Here is a 9,920-nt window from a genome sequence, read left to right on the forward strand (position 1 = left end):
GAACTGCAAGGTCAGTGGTTCAAGCTCACCAGCTGATCCTTGGGAACCCTATACAGGGTCACTATGGGTTGGAATCGACTTGATGGCACTTCACATATATATTATAGTGGTGGTAAAAGTATATATAACAAAACATTTGCCAATTCAACAATTTTTATGTGTCTATTTCAGTGACATTAATTATGTTCATCATGTCGTGCAATCTTTACCAGTATTCTCTTCTAAGTTAATCTACCACCATTAACAAAACTCGGTGCCCTCTAAGCAATGACCTCCCTCCCCTTTTCCCTCCCATTCCAGGTAACCACTGATAAGCTTAGTCTCGATACATTTATCTGTTGTATGGAAGTGGGATCATACAGTATTTGTCCTTTTGTGACTGACTTATTTCACTCATTCTGATTTTTTATTATTATAAAAAATATTATATGGGAGGAATAGCAGAGATCTCAGTGGACAGGGGTCTGATGCACAAATTACACACATGGGGAACCAAAAGCTAGAGAGATGGGTAGGCCTACAGGGAGGCTGGTGTTAGGCAGGGCTGGCTTTCCAATCCACCTTTCTTGATTCCTAAATCTAGGGCCCTCCCGGTTATTGACCTTTCTTCGTGTTTCAGGGAGAAGCAACGTCTGTTTCAGGGGAGCTTGTTGGTGGACTGAGGAGGGTCTAGAGTTCACACTGTGGCTTCAGTAACTCCCTCAGTGTTCTTGATAGAAATTTCTCACTTCTCATTACTTCTAATGGAGTCCTAGTGTGGGGCTGTGGGTTAATGTGCCAGACTGTAAAGCCGTTTGAAATGCAAGGTCGGCGGTTCAAGCTCACCAGCTGCTCCTCGGAAACCCTATACAGTGTCACTATGGGTCGGAACTGACTTGACAGCACTTAACAACAACAACAACATTACTTCTAAGAGATGGTCTCTGTGAGAGGGCTTCAATCTGCCAGTTGCTGACACTGCAAAGAATGAAATCATCCTATTGAATTTATAAATTCTGAAACTAGTTCTACCCTTGACTACAAGAGTGCAGAGCCTACCTGGCTTACTTGACTGATGACATTTTTCTGTGATTCTTCAGGAGGGTTGGGAGCCTCTCTCATTTGACATGGGTGCCTGTTCCTAAAACGAAGCATTAGTTTAGCTTAACTTGTAATAAAGGTCTGCCTTGAGCCTCATGTTCTTTTAAGAACTATCTATATGGAATCAAAGGAGTTCTGGTAGCGTAGTGGTTAGGAACTGGGCTGCGAACCTTAAGGTCAGCAGTTCAAAACTACCAGCTGTCCCGCAGGAGAAAGATGAGGCTTTCTGCTCCCGTAAAGATTTATAGCCTCGGAAACCCTGTAAAGGGTCTTTATGAGTCTGAACCAACTCCAAGGCACATAACAACAACATATGGGATCAAAGTGACACCAACAACTGAAAAGATTCAAAAGGATCCTTAGGGGGCAGTGTTCATGTTAATGGGAGAAGAGCAACTCAGAAAAGGAGTGTGAGAATGGTTGTACAGTTCAAGGAAATGTAATTGTCACCAAATACTACATGTAGAAACTGTTGAATTGGTGTATATTTTGCTGTGCGTATTCTCAACACCAAAATAAATTAAAAAATTAAAACAAAAGAAATGAATGGGCAGTTTAGCTTGCCAAATCACTCAGGCCTGCGGATCAACTTATCCAACCCTGAGCAGCACAGCTTGAACTGGCCTGGCTCCTAATGCCCTTGGGAAAATGCAGTTGCTTCTAAAATCCCTTGAAGTAAAATGCTGTCTGATTTATTTTGTTTGGCCAAGGCTTTGAGCAGGAATACAATGGGGAGATTGGGGCAGCGGTCTTCAACCTGCCTGTGCAGTAGAATCGCCTGACCCCTCCTAGCATCCCCTGATTCTAATCGAATTGGGCATGGGCATTCATAAGTGTCTCAGATGAATTTAACAATCAGCCAGGCTTGAAACCCTTGGGTTGAGGGTAGGAAGAAAAGAAGTTTAATGTCAGTGGATAGGATTAATCATGTTTGCTAAGTCAAGAAACTCTCTAGAGGAAAAGCCTAGATTTTGAGTATGGTTGGCCAATTAAATTTTAGTCTCAATTTAATAAAGATCTCTGGACTACCTGACCTATACTAGGCATGAAGGGACACTGATTGATTATAAGGGGCAGCCCCTCCCAGCCTCTCAGACGGCTGCCAGAGAAAACAGAAGGACTTTTGTGAGAGAATTAGGGGGTGTAGCATGCAGCCCTCACCGTGGTCTTCTCTCCCCCCAACTCTTCCTGCTGTTTGGAGTGTATCCTTTGAGAGATAAGATAATGCAGCAATTGAGCGCTTAGGTTCAGGAAACTAACTGCCCAAGTTTGACAGCAGCTCCTAATGGTGTGACCAAGGGCAGGTTACATAACCTCTCTGTGCTTCAGTTTCCTCTCAGAAGATGGGGACAATGATTATATATGCCCCATAGAATTGTTGTTGTGAAGTGTCATTGAGTTGGTTCCAACCCATAGCAGTCCTATAAGGGTTTCCAAGAAGCGGCTGGTAAGCTTGAACCACCAACCTTGTGGTTCAAACTGACTTCACAGTCCAGTGCTTTAGTGAGGATTAGATGAAGTGATGCATATAAAGTGCTCAATAGTACCTGACACATCATATATATGCACTCATTAAATGTTAGCTCTTGTTACTGTTTGTAAGATTTTCATTAGCTAATTTTTGGAAGTAGATCACCAAGACCTTCTTTCTAGTCTCTCTTAGTTTGGAAGCTCTGGGTGAATCTGCTAGTATTTGAAGTACCAGCATCTCAGCAGCACACAAGCCATTGCAATATGACAAACTGACAGGTGGGTGGTCAAGTAGAAGGTTGGCAGAAATGAGGGACACCCTGTCTGAGATCGATGGACACAATGGCTGCAACAATGGACTCAAAATACCATCAACTGTGAGGTTGGTGCAGGATGGGGGCAATGTTTTGCTCTGTTATATATATGTTTGTCATGAGTTGGAAACAACTTGATGACAATTCACAACAGTAACTGTTACTATTAGACTTGTAGGCTGGACATTTATGCCTCCTGGTTAGCAGAGAATGGAAGTGTCTCTGCAAACCAACTCTGTCCTACTGATGCAAAAGCAGTTAGGTGCAGCACACCTACTCACCTTTAGTTGCCTATGTCGCATACCCACAACCACTTGCTCTCAGATCTCCCTCCACCTACCAACAGCTCCCCTACCATCTGTGCTCAACTCTCACCTGCACCCAACTTCTATCTGAGCCTGACTCTTGCCTGGGCCCCAGTTCTGCTGTGCCAACAGACTCACCTGCCACTACCTCACTTTGTATACCTAACCCAGTGGTGGGGAACATCTGCCCTGCCAAGGCAACCTCAGTACCAGCCATCACATTAGGGATGAGTTAACTAAATGTTTGGCCAAATATAGCAGGCTAAGTTTTAGGTTGATAATTTTGTATGGCCTGCTAATGGTGTTATACATTTTGGCAGAAAAATGGTATGCCACCCCTGGCCTAATGCATTTTCTTCTTAATAATCAAAAGCAGGTTTGTGGAGGATGAACTGACTTCAGCATAAAGGAGTTGGGGGCATCACAGATTTCATGTATCTGAAGAGGGTGACCTGGAGGAGCTGCAATAGTGATTCATTCAGTCAGTCAAGAGAACTGCAGTGAACGTAGGCCAGAAGGAAGAGTTTCTCTGTAGGACATGTGGAACCTAAGTATGAAAGCTTTGCTGTCTAGTCTTTGAAATAAGTGAAAAGTGTACCATACCTTCACCAGTACCTAGAAGTCATGTCTCTTTGGATCCTGGAATAACTTAGAAAAGGCAGTGTCTTGTTCACTTGGAGAATCTTAGAAGAGTTTATTGACAGATAGATTCCACAACAGAATAGGAGGCAGACATGTCCTGGTCCAAGACTGACTAGGAGAGAGAAACTTGATCTATGAAGATTTTATAAGTCTTGATCTATGTTTTTCAGTGCTTTTCCCACTGGGCCCATTTAGTCACATAACAATTCTTATTCTATTAGCAGTAGACTAGAAGCAGACACTCTTGCTGTGTAGTCCTGATCTGACAGTTCACGGTCCCTAATTCCATTCTACATCTTCCCTGCTGTGAGGTCAGCCTTGCACTTGAAGATTGTAGGCATCTACATCTTACAAGAGTTGGATGGTGAGTTCATACCTGAGATCCTTGAAAATATGTAGGCAAAAAGGTATAAAAACAGGGGGCACAACAATATTAGTAAGGGCTGCATACCATAAAATGGTCAGCCATTTGAGATCAAAAGGGCAGCATTTCCCCCAGGACAAAGTTCAGCAGGGTTAGGAAAGAAGGAGGAATGGAAACAAGGAACACAGGAGGAAGTTAGATAAGTGATGTCACACTGAGGGGACTGCAATCATTGAGATGAAACAAAATGAGTATGAATTGTTGAATGTCAAACTGATGATCTATTCTATAAACCTCCATGCAGTGAACCATAAAAAGTTTTAAAAAAGAAGAAAACCAAACAGCAAGTGCAGTATGTAACTGGCAGTGACGGCATGGTTGAGTCGTTGCTGAACAGCAATCAAGAATATTACCACAGAAGCAGGAGAGTGAGAACTATCTACTTTGCCAGCCTCCTCTTTCTCCCAGAGTATCTAAAATCACAGGTGTAGAGATGGTGGTGGGAACAATAGAAACATTAAAGAGTGGAAAATTAAAGCTCACCTTTCCCCAGCTGGATACTTTATGGCTCTGTCATTTAATAGTCTGCATTTTATTTTATTTCCTCCCAAAGAACCATTTAAAATTTTCCTGACCCTTGAGAAAGTCCCCAAATCAGCAGTTGTGTTGAATTCTAGGGTCTGAGGCCAGCTCATCTCCACACAGACTCTGAATACAGGAAGGCTATATATAGTAAGAACCTTTACAAATATATAGATTCTTAAATACTTAATATATATGAAAAACTTAATGAAAAAACAAAACTGTATATAATACAAAAATCAAAATTCCTTCCATCAAGTCAATTTTGACTCTTAGCAATCCAATAAGACTGAGTAGAGCTACCCCATAGGGTTTCCAAGGCTGTAAATCTTTATGCAGACTGCTATATCTTTCACTTACAGAGTGGCTGGTGGGTTCAAGCCACCAACCTTGAGGCTAACAGCTGAACATTGCATTGCATCACTTGGGCCATATAAACATATATGAGTATATTATATAAATATAATTAAAACTGTACACTTTACAATATGTGGGATACAGCTAAAGTGGTATAGGACAATGCATAGTTTTAGATATTTATATTAATAAGCCTTAAATAATTAAAATAACAAAATCAAACATCAAGTGCAATAAAGTAAATACACACACACACCAACACAACATATCTGTTGTTGTTGTTAAGTGTCATAGAGTCGATTCTGACCCATAGCCACCCTGTATAGGGTTTCCAAGGAGCAGCTGGTGAGCTTGAACCACTGACCTTGCAGTTCAAACGGCCTTGCAGTCTGGCGCATTATCCCACAGGGGCACACCAGGAATATATATATATATATATAAACCTAATGTGGAAGAACTCTGGTAGCGTAGTGATTACAAGTTGGACTGCTAATCTCATGGTCAGCAGTTCAAAACTACCAGCAGTTCCCAGGAGAAAGATGAGGCTTTCTGCTCCTGTAAAGATTTACAGCCTCAGAAACCCTATGCAGTGTTCCTATGAGTCAGAACCGACTCCACGGCATACCACCACCACCCTAGTGTGAAATCTTGGCGTGGCTCTGTGGGTTATTGTGCTGGGCTGCAAAGTTGGTTTGAACCACAAGGTTCAAGTTCAACAACCCTAGTGTTGAGGATAAGCTGTAGGATAAGCACTAACCACATAATCGGCTGTTCAAGCCCACTAGTTGCTGCTCAGAAACCCTGCACAGGGTTGCTATGAGTCATAAATGACTTGATAGTATTTAATAACCCTGGTGTGGCACTGTGGATTAATGCCCTGCATCACAAGGTCGGTTTGAACTGCAAGGTCTGTGGTTCAAGCTCACCAACCACTCCTCAGAACCCTATACAGGGTCTCTATGGGTCAGAAATGACTTGACGGCACTTAACAACAACAACAATAGCAACAACATCAGCCTAAGAAAATAAAGAGAAACAAATTAATAATATAAAATTTAAAATTTAGTGGATAAGAAAACAAGAAAATGTTAAAACTAATAAATCTGCTTCTTTGGGCAGGGATGGGGAAGATGAACCATTAGGCTACCAAATAAAGAAACAAAAAAGTGAAACCACAAATGCACAATATGGAATACTAAGGAAGAAACACACTTACATACAGAGGAAACTAAAAGAATAACATGATGCTCCTTGGGAGTCCTGGTGTGGCGCTGTGGGCTAATGCATCAGACTGCAAAGTCATTAGAACTGCAAGGTTGGTGGTTCAAGCTCACCAGCTGCTCCTTGGAAACCCTATACAGGGTCGCTAGAGGTTGGAATCGACTCCATGGCACTTAACAACAACAACAACTTTGCCTTACTCTATTCATCCATTCCGTAAAGATTTACAGCCTTGGAACCCTGTACAGGGTTGCTATGAGTCAGAACTGACTCCACAGGACACAGCCACTACCATTCATCCATTTTGGAAATCTGAATTAAATAGATTATTTCATAGAAAAATACAAATTTCCCAAACTTACTCCAGAAGAGATGAAACATGAGAAGAGATGAAAAATTATCAATAAACAATGAGGGGAAAAAATGTTGTTAATGAGCTACCAGAAACATCAGGAGTCTCAGATAGTTTCACAGGAAGATTCTATGAAAGTCTAAAAGAACAGATAACAATAATTCTAGCTGTTATTACAGGCACAGGAATTTTTTAAATGACACTCAGAAAAAATTCCAAACCACAAGTACACACACACACACACATTGCAAACACCATAAACAAAGTTCAAAGGAAAACGAATTTGGGGAAAACATCTTTACAAACTATGGTGGTAGTGTTGTTAAGTGCCCTGAAGTTGGTTGACTCATAGCAACACAGTATAGCATTTTGAGACCGTAAATCTTTATAGGAGCAGAAAGCCTCATCTTTCTTCCACAGAGCGGCTGGTGGATTTGAACTGCTGACCTTGTGGTTAGCACTCCAGTGCTTGTCTTAGAGCACCACCAGCACTCCTACCATTAGTAAATGACTTACTTCCTTAATACATAAGAAACTGACAAAACCATAAGAAGAAGTCCCTAAACCTAACAGGAAAATAGGCACAGGGTATGAATAGACAGTTCAAAGAAGAGGAAGTATGCACAGTTTTTAATCAAATGAAAGCCAACCACACTCATAAAAAATGCAAATGAAACTACAATGAGCTACCATCTTTTCCCTATCAGACTGGCAAAGATAAGAAAGCTGGATATGGTGACGGGGCTGTGGGAGAGGTAGGAGCAGGCCTTTCATATAATTACTGGTGAGAGTTTAAATTGGTAAAACCTTTCTGAGGAACGCTAGCAATATCCTGCCAAAAATATTGTACAAACTTTAATCTAGCCAATCAACATTTTTTTTTTAGCCAATCCATTTTATGAATGTGTCTTACAGATACAGTACCCATACACAAAGTGAAATATGTTCAATGCTATTGAATGTAGCATTTTGTTATTTCAAATGATTCTAAGTGACCTAAAGAACTGTCAGTCAGGGTTGGTTGCATAAATTGTGGAACATCCATATGAGGAATATTGTTGTTGTTAAGTGCCATCAAGTCCGTTCTGACTCATAGCGACCTGTATGAAGTTTCTGAGGAGCAACTGGTGGGTTTCGACTGCCAACTTTGTGGTTCGTCATCCTACAGCACCATATCAGAAGTCCATGAGGAATATTACCAGCTGTTAAAGCAGGAATGTGGGAATCTCTTAATACTATTTTTCCAACTTTCCTGAAATCTGAAACTACTCTAAAATAAAACACTTATGCAAAACAAACTTGCCAGGATATGCAAAAGAAATAATGCTATCCTTAAAACTACTTAAACTTAGTATGTACAAAGATACTAATTCAAAAGATACATGGATAGCTAGATGGAGTAACTGATCAATCAGTAGTATCATTCTCTCTTTCTCACTCAAAAAATAAAGACATGAGGCAGCTCTACATATTTGTTATGAAATAATTTCTAATAAGAATTAGGAACACTCAAGACAGATCTCCCCATTCTTGTCAGAATAGACTATTTTATTGTACTTATATCCCCAATAAGTAAGCTCTGCTGTAGCATTATAGGTTAAACAATGGATAGCTAATTACCAGGTTGGCAGTTCAAACTCACCAGCCACTTTCAGAATCCCTATACAAGGTTGCTATGAGTTGGAATTGACAAGACAACATACAATAGCAGCATACTCACAGTGAGAGTTCCTAGGTGGCACAAATGATTAAGCACTAGGCTGCTAGCCAAACATTTGATGAGTTGAACCCACCCAGAAATGCCTCAGAAGAAAGACCTGGAAATTTGCTGCTGAAAGGTGACAGACTTGGAAACCTTCTAGAGCACGTATGGGGTCACTATGAGTCAGAATCAACTCAGTGGAAACTGACACTAACAAGACCTCCAATGCTTACATAATGAAATTGGGATCTCACAAGCAAAGGTCTGTTTCAAATAGACTAATAACAAAGGCCTGAAAAGGGAAAATTGAGACTGAGGAAAAGAGGAAGCAAGTAAACTATTTTATTAAGCACTAGTTTTATAATGGATCATCTGGTTTGATTCTAAGCTTCTTGAGAGCCAGGACAAAAAGGAATCATGGAGCATTGCATGAAAGGTGGGAACATGTCATCTTCTTAAAAGAAATGCTGCTTTTGTTGGCATGGAGTTATAAAAATATTTTCCATCTAGAGTTTACATAAGGAAAATAGACTACCTGTTCAGTAAAAAAATCCCATAGCAAAGGCAGAAAATCACATCTAGCTTCTTCTTATAATGACTATCAAGAAAAGCCCAGGGCAAAATATCAAAGCATGGGCCAGTGGAGGAAATTCTGCAGAAGGCTGAGCTCCTGTGATCCCAGCTGCTATGGGGGTTCACCACCAGTTATTGGGGGACTGAGAGTTTATAGAAGACGAATGTATCAGAAACCAGATTTGGAGCTTAAGGTAGAACTAGGGAGCAAGGAAGTGGAGACAGTAGACATTGAACGTGTCTTCAAGGAGGTTGGTGAAATAGTAAAGCCTGGTGAATACCTGTTTCCAGTCTTTCCTCCTCCTTCATGGCACACAGAAAGAACATTTCTTACCTCTGCAGAATTAAGAGAGGTTTATCACTTCCTCTGCTGCAGCAAGTGCAGGAGGTCTTGTGTTGAGAGGAGGACACAAGACTAAAGAGCCTTTGTGGCTGGGTCCCTGCTTGGAAAGGGACTTTCTGGAATCACTTCAACTTGCAGTGGTCTTTGCCTGAGTAAGGAAAAAGAAACCAAATCTTTGGGGACTGGTTTAGATTTGGGGCTGTTTGTTACTTCAGGATAATGTAACCTGTCCTGACTAATATAGAAAAAATGAGCCAAGGTGAAACACTGAAGAGACTAGCACCAGAGTAAAGAGAAGTTATTTTTAAAGCATACTAAATAAATAAATAAAAGATGACCTAGCTAGTTGCCATAGAATTGATTCCAACTCATGGCAACTCCATGTGTTTCAGAGTGGAACTAAGCTCCATGAGATTTTCAATGGCTACCATCTTTATTTATTTATTTATTTTTAAGTATTTTATTGTGAATTATGTGATAATTTATGTGGGGGAATATTAGCTTTACATTCATCCTGTCGCATATCATTTCATTGCCATGGTTACAATCCCCTCCATGCTTCATCAACCTACCAGAGTATACCCCACAAGCCTGTCCCTTGGTCATCAGCACACA

This window comes from Chrysochloris asiatica, unplaced genomic scaffold (genome assembly GCF_000296735.1).
Source record: "Chrysochloris asiatica unplaced genomic scaffold, ChrAsi1.0 scaffold00224, whole genome shotgun sequence".
Lineage (NCBI taxonomy): Eukaryota > Metazoa > Chordata > Mammalia > Afrosoricida > Chrysochloridae > Chrysochloris > Chrysochloris asiatica.